The following is a 9682-nucleotide window of genomic DNA, read 5'->3' as shown; positions in this document are numbered from 1 at the left end:
GCAAAAGTATCATGGTGCCTCCTATAGCTGCAAACAACTTTGAACTGAAGCCAAAACTAGTTACTCTTGTGCAACAAAATTGTCAGTATCATGGACTCCCTCAAGAAGATCCAAATCAGTTTATTTCTAATTTTCTCCAGATTTGTGATACTGTGAAAACTAATGGAGTGAGTCCTGAGGTGTACAAACTCATACTCTTCCCATTTGCTGTGAAGGATAGAGCAAAGCTATGGTTAGATTCTCAACCCAAGGAGAGTCTGGATACTTGGGATAAAGTTATCATTGGATTTCTGACAAAATTTTTCCCACCTCAAAAGCTGACTAAGATAAGGGTGAAGGTTTAGAATTTCAGATAGAAAGATGGTGAGACCCTTTATGAAGTTTGGGAGAGATTCAAGGTACTGACTAGACAATGCCCTCCAGACATGTTCTCTAGATGGACTCAGCTGGACATCTTTTATGAGGGCTTTTGTGAAATGTCCAAGATGCACTTAGATAATTCTGCAGGTGGTTCTTTGCACATGAAGAAGACACCAGAGGAGACTACTGAGCTTATTGAGTTGGTTGCTAACAACCAATACTTATACTCTTCCAACAGGAATTCTATGAACTCTGAGACCCCTCAAAAGAGAGGCATTTTAGAAGTGGAAGCTGTTGATGCTCTTCTTGCTCAGAACAAACTTTTGTCTCAGCAAATAAGTCTAATTACTCAACAGTTGAGTGGAATGCAAGTTTCAGCTGTCAACACTCAGAATGCACCCCAAGAAGCCTCTTATGACATGACTGGTAATTTTATGCAAAATGAGAATTATGATTATGCTCAATCTTCTTCTGAACAGGTCAATTACATGGGGAGTGCTCCTAGACACCCCAATAATGATCCATACTCTAAGACCTACAATCAAGGGTGGAGAAATCACCTGAATTTTGGGTGGAGAGACCAACCTCAGAGATATCAGAATTTCAACAATAATTCTCAAGGCAGTTTTCAGCAGAATAATCATAATAACTGCCAATTTCAGTCTCATCAACAACAACCACCTCAGCAGGCAAATTCTCAGCCGCAGCAGAATTTTAATTGGGAGACAATTATGAATAGTTTTATGCAGGAAACCAGAGCTTCCATTAGAAACTTGGAGGTGCAAATGGGGCAGTTGAGCAAGCAAATTCCTAAGAGGTCTTCAAGTACATTTCTTGGTTATACAGTGGTGAACCCAAGAGAAGATTGCAAGGCTATTCAGTTGAGAAGTGGTAAAGTAGCTGGTTTTGATACTAAGGTCAATGAGGAGCTAGTTGAAAAAGAAGCTCCAGAAGAGAAGAAGGACGAAGTGGAGCACGCCCCTCCAAAGCGTGCGGACAACCCATTCCCAAGGCTCCCAAGTACAAGCCAAAAATGCCATACCCTCAAAGGCTTCAGAAAGCTTCCAAGGACAAGCAATTTTCTAGATTTTTAAAAGTCTTCAAGAAGCTGTAGATCAACATTCCTTTTGCAGAGGCTCTTGAGCAAATGCCTCCCTATACTAAATTTATGAAAGAATTGCTGACTAACAAGAGGAATTGGAAGGAACAAGAGACAGTGGTGTTGACCGAGGAATGTAGTGCTATTATTCAACATAACCTTCCTGAGAAGATGAAAGATCCAGGAAGCTTTGTCATTCCTTGCACCATTGGAGATGTCGCTATTCAGTGAGCTTTATGTGATCTTGGAGCTAGCATCAATCTCATGCCACTTTCAGTGATGAAAAGCTTCAAATTGAGGAGGTAAAACCAACTCGTATTTCTCTTCAACTTGTTGATCTTTCTATTAAATTTCCTGTGGGTGTTGTTGAGGATTTACTTGTGAAAGTAGAACCATTTATTTTTCCTGCTGATTTTGTTATATTAGATATGGAAGAGGATGCAAAGTCCTCTATTATTCTTGGTAGACCCTTTTTAGCTACAGGTAGAGCTTTGATTGATGTGCAAAAAGGTGAATTAACCCTGAGGGTCAATGAAAAATAGGTGGTCCTTAATGTATTTGAAGCACTCAAACACCTTAATAATTCTGAAGGGTCTACGAGAGCTGATGTTGTTGAACCACTAGTTCAAGAGGTACTGGAAGCTGAGGTACTTGATGATGTTCTGGATCCTATTTCTGAGTATAAATTAGTTGAACTTGATGATTCACCACCCAAAAAAAGAGCTATTGAACACGCCTAAAGTAGACGAGGAAGTCCCCAAGCTTGAGCTCAAACTCTTTCCTCCTTCTCTGAAATATGTGTTCTTGGGTGAAAATGATTCCTATTCGGTGATTATTAGCTCTTCATTCTTTGAAGCCTGGAGAGGAAGATGCACTTATTACAATGCTCAGGAGCTATAAAATAGCTCTTGGGTGGACCATTGGTGATTTAAAGGGGATTAGTCCCACCAAGTGTATGCACAAGATCCTTCTTGAAGAAGATGCTAAACCGGTTGTGCAACCACAACAGAGACTCAATCCAACTATGAAAGAGGTGGTCCAAAAAGAGGTAATGAAACTATGGGAAGCCAGTATTATTTACCCTATTTCTGATAGCCCTTGGGTGAGCCCTATGCAGGTAGTTCCCAAGAAAGGAGGGATGACAGTGATCAAGAATGAAAAGAATGAGCTAATTCCTACAATGACAGTCACAGGATGGAGAATGTGTATAGACTACTGGAGGCTCAACACTGCTACAAGGAAGGATCACTTCCCCCTGCTTTTCATTGATCAGACGCTTGAGAGGTTAGCTGGTCATACTTTTTATTGCTTTTGGTGCACGAAATCATAAACACACTTTTGCAATTCCGCACAACTAACCAGCAAGTGCATTGGGTCGTCCAAGTAATACCTTATGCGAGTAAGGGTCGATCCCACGGAGATTGTCGGCTTCAAGCAAGCTATGGTTATCTTGTAACTCTTAGTCAGGATATCAACAATTCTTAGATTTAATTGTAAAAAGTAAAAGAACATAAAATAAATACTTGTTATGCAGTAATGGAGAACAGGTTGAGGTTTTGGAGATGCTCTATCTTCTGAATTTCTGCTTTTCTACTGTCTTCTTCTTCAAGCACACAAGGTTCCTTCCATGGCAAGCTATATGTTGGTGGATCACCGTTGTCAATGGCTACCATCTGTCCTCTCAGTGAAAATGGTCCAAATGCACCGTCACTGCACGGTTAATCATCTGTCAGTTCTCACTCAAGCTGGAATAGGATCCATTGATCCTTTTGCGTCTGTCACTACGCCCAGCACTTGTGAGTTTGAAGCTCGTCACAGTTATCCTATCCCAGATCCTACTCAGAATACACAGACAAGGTTTAGATGTTCCGGATCTCAAAAATGCTACCAATTGATTCTAGCTTATACCACGAAGACTCTGATTTGAACCAGGAGGCTAAGAGATAAGCACTCAGTCTAAGGTAGAATGGAGGTGGTTGTCAGGCACGCATTCATAGGTTGAGAATGGTGATGAGTGTCACAGATCATCAAATTCATCAAGTTGAAGTACGAGTGAATATCTTAGAATGGAAGCAAGTGTGATTGAATGGAAAACAGTAGTAATTGCATTAATTCATCAAAACACAGCAGAGCTCCTCACCCCCAACCATGGGGTTTAGAGACTCATGCCGTAGAAGATACAATATGAAATGTGTAGAGTGTCATGAGGTACAAGATGAATCACTAAAAGTAGTTTTTATAATAAACTAGTGACCTAGGGTTACAGAAAATGAGTAAGCTAGAATAGATAGTGTAAAAATCCACTTCCGGGGCCCACTTGGTGTGTGCTTGGGCTGAGCATTGAAGCTTTCACGTGTAGAGACCTTTCTTGGAGTTAAACGCCAGCTTTTGTGCCAGTTTGGGCATTTAACTCCAGCTTTCATGCCAGTTCTGACGTTTTGACGCCAGAATTTCTATGCTGACTTAGAATGCCGGTTTGAGCCATCAAATCTCGGGAAAGTATGGACTATTATATATTTCTGAAAAGCCCAGGATGTCTATGTTCCAACGCAATTGAGAGCATGCCAATTGGGTTTCTATAACTCTAGAAAATCCTCTTTGAGTGCAGGGAGGTCAAAATCCAACAGCATCTGCAGTCCTTTTCAGCCTCTGAATCAGATTTTTGCTCAAGTCCCTCAATTTCAGTCAGAAAATACCTGAAATTACAGAATAAAATACAAACTCATAGTAAAGTCTAGAAATGTGATTTTTGAATAAAAACTAATAAAAAATAATAAAAACTAACTAAAATATACTAAAAACATACTAAAAACAATGCCAAAAAGCGTATAACTTATCTGCTCATCACAACACCAAACTTATATTGTTGCTTGTCCCCAAGCAACTGAAAATCAAATAGGATAAAAAGAAGAGAATATACTATAAATTCCAAATTATCAATGAAACTTAGCTCCAATTAGATGAGCGGGACTAGTAGCTTTTTGCCTCTGAACAGTTTTGGCATCTCACTTTATCCCTTGAAGTTTAGAATGATTGGCATCTATAGGAACTCAGAATTTAGATAGTGTTATTGATTCTCCATGTTTAGTATTGTTGATTCTTGAACACAGTTACTTTATGATTCTTGGCCGTGACTCTAAGCATTTTGTTTTCCAGTATTACCACCGGATACATAAATGCCACAGACACATAATTGGGTGAAGCTTTTCCGATTGTGACTCAGCTTTGCTAGAGTCCCCAATTAGAGGTGTCCAGAGCTCTTAAGCACACTCTTTTTTCTTTGGACCACGACTTTAACCGCTCAGTCTCAAGTTTTTACTTGACACCTTCACGCCACAAGCACATGGTTAGGGACAGCTTGGTTTAGCCGCTTAGGCCAGGATTTTATTCCTGTGGGCCCTCCTATCCAGTGATGCTCAAAGCCTTGGATCCTTTTTTATTTTTCCCTTGCTTTTTGGTTTAAAGGGCTATTGGCTTTTTCTGCTTGCTTTTTCTTTTTCTTTCTTTTCCTTTTATTATATTTTTTTCACCTCTTTTATTTTTGCAAGCTTTTCACTGCTTTTTCTTGCTTCAAGAATCATTTTTATGATTTTTCAGATTATCAATAACATTTCTCCTTTTCCATCATTCTTTCAAGAGCCAACAATTTTAACATTCATAAACAACAAATTCAAAAATATGCACTGTTCAAGCATTCATTCAGAAAAACAAAAAGTATTGCCACCACATCAAAATAATTAATCTGTTTTATAATTTGAAATTCATGTACTTCTTTTTCTTTTTCAGAAAACATTTTTCATTTAAGAAAGGTGATGGATTCATAGGACATTCATAGCTTTAAGGCATAGACACTAAGACACTAATGATCATGTAATAAGACACAAACATAAATAAAACATAAAGCATTAGGAACGAAAAACAGAAAGTAAAAAATAAGGAAATTAAAGAATGGGTCCACCTTAGTGATGGTGGCTTGTTCTTCCTCTTGAAGATATTATGACGTGCTTTAGCTCCTCTATGTCTCTTCCTTGCCTTTGTTGCTTCTCTCTCATGGCCTTTTGGTCCTCTCTAATTTTATGGAGGATAGTGGAATGCTCTTGTTAAGGTCCATGAGTGGGCTCTCTTGTTTGTTCCATCATTTTCTTAGTGATGGGCTTTTGAGATGAATCTCTCCATCTCCCATGACTCGGAGGTGGAAGCTTTTGCCTTCCCTTTCCTCTTTCTAGAGGTTTCTCTGGCCTTAGGTGCCATAAATGGTTATGGAAACACAAAAAGCAATGCTTTTTCCACACCAAACTTAGAAGGTTTGCTTGTCCTCGAGCAAAAGAAGAAAGAAGGGAGGAGAAGAAGAAGAAAATGGAGGAGATGGAGATGTGTGAGTGGTTAAGAGGTGATGGGGAAGAGTATTTGGGGAAGGGTGTTATGGGAAGGTGTGAAGAAGAGAGAGAGAGAGAGATTAGATAGGTGGGGATCCTGTGGGGTCCACAGATCCTGAGGTGTCAAGGATTTCTCATCCCTGCACCATATTGGCGTGTAAATGCCCCTTGCTTGCCAATCTTGGCATTAAACGCCAGGTTGCTGCCCATTTCTAGCGTTTAACGCCAGCTTTGTGCTAATTTCTGGCGTTAAACGCCAGTTCTGTGCCCCTTTCTGGCGTTAAATTCCAGCTTTGTGCCCCTTTCTGGCGTTAAACGCCCAGAATGGTGTCAGACTGGGCGTTTAATGCCCATTCTGTTACCCTTACTGGTGTTTAAATGCCAGTAAGCTTCTCCTCTAGGGTGTGCTATTTTTAATACTATTTTTCATTCTGTTTTTGCTTTTTCAGTTGTTTTTGTGACTTCACATGATCATCAACCTTCAGAAAACATAAAATAACAATAGAAAATAAATAGATATAATAAAATTGGGTTGCCTCCCAACAAGCGCTTCTTTATTGTCTTTAGCTGGACCTTGAATGAGTTTTATTCTAGTCTCAGTTTTGAGCATTCTTGCTCAAAATTGCTTTCAAGATAGTGTTTGATTCTCTATCCATTAACAATGAACTTTTTGTCAGAATCAATATCCTGAAGCTCAACATATCCATATGGTGACACACTTGTAATTACATATGGTCCTCTCCACCAGGATTTTAATTTCCTGGGGAATAATCTAAGTCTAGAGTAAAATAGCAGAACCTTCTGTCCTGGCTCGAAAACTCTAGATGACAGTTTCTTGTCATGCCACCTTTTTGCTTTTTTTTTTTTATAAATTTTTGCATTTTCAAAAGCATTGAGTCTGAATTCTTCTAGCTCATTCAGCTGGAGCAATCTTTTCTCTCCAGCTAACTTAGCATCCAGGTTTAGGACTCTGGTTGCCCAGTAGGCCTTATGTTCCAGTTCCACGGGCAGATGACAGGCCTTGCTATACACAAGCTGGTATGGAGAGGTTCTTATAGGAGTCTTGAATGCTGTTCTGTATGCCCACAGAGCATCATCTAAGCTTTTTGCCCAATCCTTTCTACGGGCAATTACAGTCCGTTCCAGGATTCTTTTTAGTTTTCTATTAGAGACTTCAACCTGCCCATTTGTCTGTGGATGATATGGAGTTGCTACTTTGTGGCTAATTCCATATCGAACCATAGCAGAGTATAGCTATTTATTGCAGAAATGAGTGCCTCCGTCACTGATTAGTACTCTGGGGATGCCAAATCTACTGAAGATATATTTCTGGAGTAACTTCAGCACGGTCTTAGTATCATTAGTGGGTGTGGCAATTGCTTCTACCCATTTAGATACGTAGTCTACTACCACCAGAATGTAAGTGTTTGAGTATGATGGTGGGAAAGGACCTATGAAATACCCCATACATCAAACAACTCAATCTCTAAGATCCCTTGTTGAGGCATGGCATAACCATGAGGCAAGCTGCCAGCTCTTTGGCAACTGTCACAGTTACACACAAACTCTCGGGCATTTCTGTGGAGGGTAGGCCAGTAGAACCCACATTGGAGGACCTTAGTGGCTGTTCGCTCACCTCCGAAATGTCCTCCATACTGTGATCCATGGCAATGTCATAGGATCTTCTGTGCCTCCTCTCTAGGTATGTATCTGCAGATCATTCCGTCTGTACATCTCTTAAAGAGATATGGTTCATCCCATAAGTAATACTTTGCATCAGAAATTAGTTTTTTCATTTGCACCCTGCTGTACTCCTTGGGTATGAACCTCACAGCTTTATAATTTGCAATGTCTGCAAACCATGGTGCTTCCTGAATGGCGAAGAGTTGCTCATCCGAAAAGGTCTCAGGGATCTCAGTAGGAGGGAGGGATGCCCCTGCTACTGGTTCTATCTGGGACAGGTGATCAGCTACCTGGTTCTCTGTCCCTTTTTTGTCTCTTATTTCTATATCAAACTCTTGCAGAAGCAATACCCATCTTATGAGCCTGGGTTTGGAATCCTACATTGTGAGTAGATATTTAAGAGCAGCATGATCAATATACACAATCACTTTTAAACCTACTAAATAGGATCTAAACTTGTCAATGGCATAAACCACTGCAAGCAACTCTTTTTCTGTGGTTGTATAGTTTTTCTGTGCGTCATTTAGAACATGGCTGACATAGTAAATGACGTGCAGAAGTTTGTTATGCCTCAGTTCTAATACTGCACCAATGGCATGGTCACTGGCATCACACATTAGTTTGAATGGTAATGTCCAGTCTGGTGCAGAAATAACTGGTGCTGTGACTAGCCTGGATTTCAGAGTTTCAAACGCCTGTAGACACTTTGTGTCAAATATAAATGGCGTGTCAGCAGCTAGCAGATTGCTTTGAGGTTTTGTAATTTTCGAAAAATCCTTTATAAACCTCCTATAGAATCCTGCATGCCCCAGAAAGCTTCTGATTGCCTTAACATTGGCAGGTGGTGGTAATTTTTCAATTACTTCCACTTTAGCTTGATCCACCTCTATTCCCTTGTTTCAAATTTTATTCCCAAGGACAATTCCTTCAGTCACCATAAAGTGACATTTTTCCCATTTTAAAACTTGGTTGGTCTCTTGGCATCTTTTCAGAACAAATGCTAAATGGTCAAGACAGGAGCTGAATGAGTTTCCAAATACTGAAAAGTCATCCATGAAGACCTCCAGAAATTTCTCTACCATATCAGAGAAGATAGAGAGCATGCACCTCTGAAAGGTTGCAAGTGCATTGCACAGACCAGAGGGCATCCTTCTGTAGGCAAATACTCCAGAAGGACATGTGAATGCTGTTTTCTCTTGGTCCTGAAGATCCACTGCAATTTGGTTGTAACCTGAATAGCCATCCAATAAGCAGTAATATTCATGACCTGCTAGTCTCTCTAGCATTTGGTCTATGAATGGTAAAGGAAAATGATCCTTTCTGGTGGCTGTATTGAGCCTTCTGTAGTCAATACACATACGCCATCCTATAACTGTTCTTGTAGGAACCAGTTCATTCTTTTCATTATAAACCACTGTCATGCCTCCCTTCTTGGGGACAACGTGGACAGCGCTCACCCAAGGGCTGTCAGAAATAGGATAAATAATCCCAGCCTCTAGTAACTTAGTAACCTCTTTCTGCACCACCTCCTTCATGGCTGGATTTAGCCGCCTCTGTCGTTGAACCACTGGCTTAGCATTATCCTCTAATAGGATCTTGTGCATGCATCTTGCTGGGCTAATGCTCTTAAGATCACTTATGGACCACCCAAGAGCTGTCTTGTGTGTCCTCAACACCTGAATTAGTGCCTTCTCTTCCTGTGGATTTAAAGCAGAGCTTATGATCACCAGAAAAGTGTCACTGACGTTAGGATTTTTGCCAGTAAAGAATGTCATAAAAACAGTCGCGTTGTAGATATAGTCTCTAAACCGACAAAAATCCCTTCGTACAAACATTTTGGTTGTCACAAGTAACAAACCCCTTTAAAATTGATAATCGAGTATTAAACCTCGGGTCGTCTTCTCAAGGAATTGCAGGGAAGTATGTTCTTATTATTGGTTATGAGTTTGTAAATTGGGGTTTATTAGGAAATAAGGTGGGAATATGTTATATGACAAATAAAATAAAATAATAATAATAAAAATAAACTCTTGGCAAGGTATTGGAAATTGGAAGTCCTATCCTGGTTATCCTTATCAATTGTAATGAGAATTGGATTTTTCTCCCACTTTGTTAACCTCTAACTATGAAGGTAAGTTAGGTGGATGAATTCCAATTTTCAATC

At 39.9% G+C, this 9682-nt stretch overlaps 1 non-coding gene across 1 annotated transcript; it reads right to left on the bottom strand.

Annotated features, from left to right (window-relative positions):
* Positions 1-323: 323 nt before the first annotated feature.
* LOC148553390 (small nucleolar RNA R71) lies at positions 324-430 on the bottom strand. The gene has a single exon (XR_015892501.1). It is a non-coding gene; the product is annotated as a small nucleolar RNA R71 (small nucleolar RNA).
* Positions 431-9682: the final 9252 nt, after the last annotated feature.

This window comes from Arachis ipaensis, chromosome B7 (assembly GCF_059453495.1).
Source record: "Arachis ipaensis isolate K30076 ecotype BB chromosome B7, ASM5945349v1, whole genome shotgun sequence".
Taxonomy (NCBI): Eukaryota; Viridiplantae; Streptophyta; class Magnoliopsida; order Fabales; family Fabaceae; genus Arachis; species Arachis ipaensis.
Note: the sequence above shows the minus strand (reverse complement) of the source record. Positions and strands in the feature narration are given on the sequence as shown.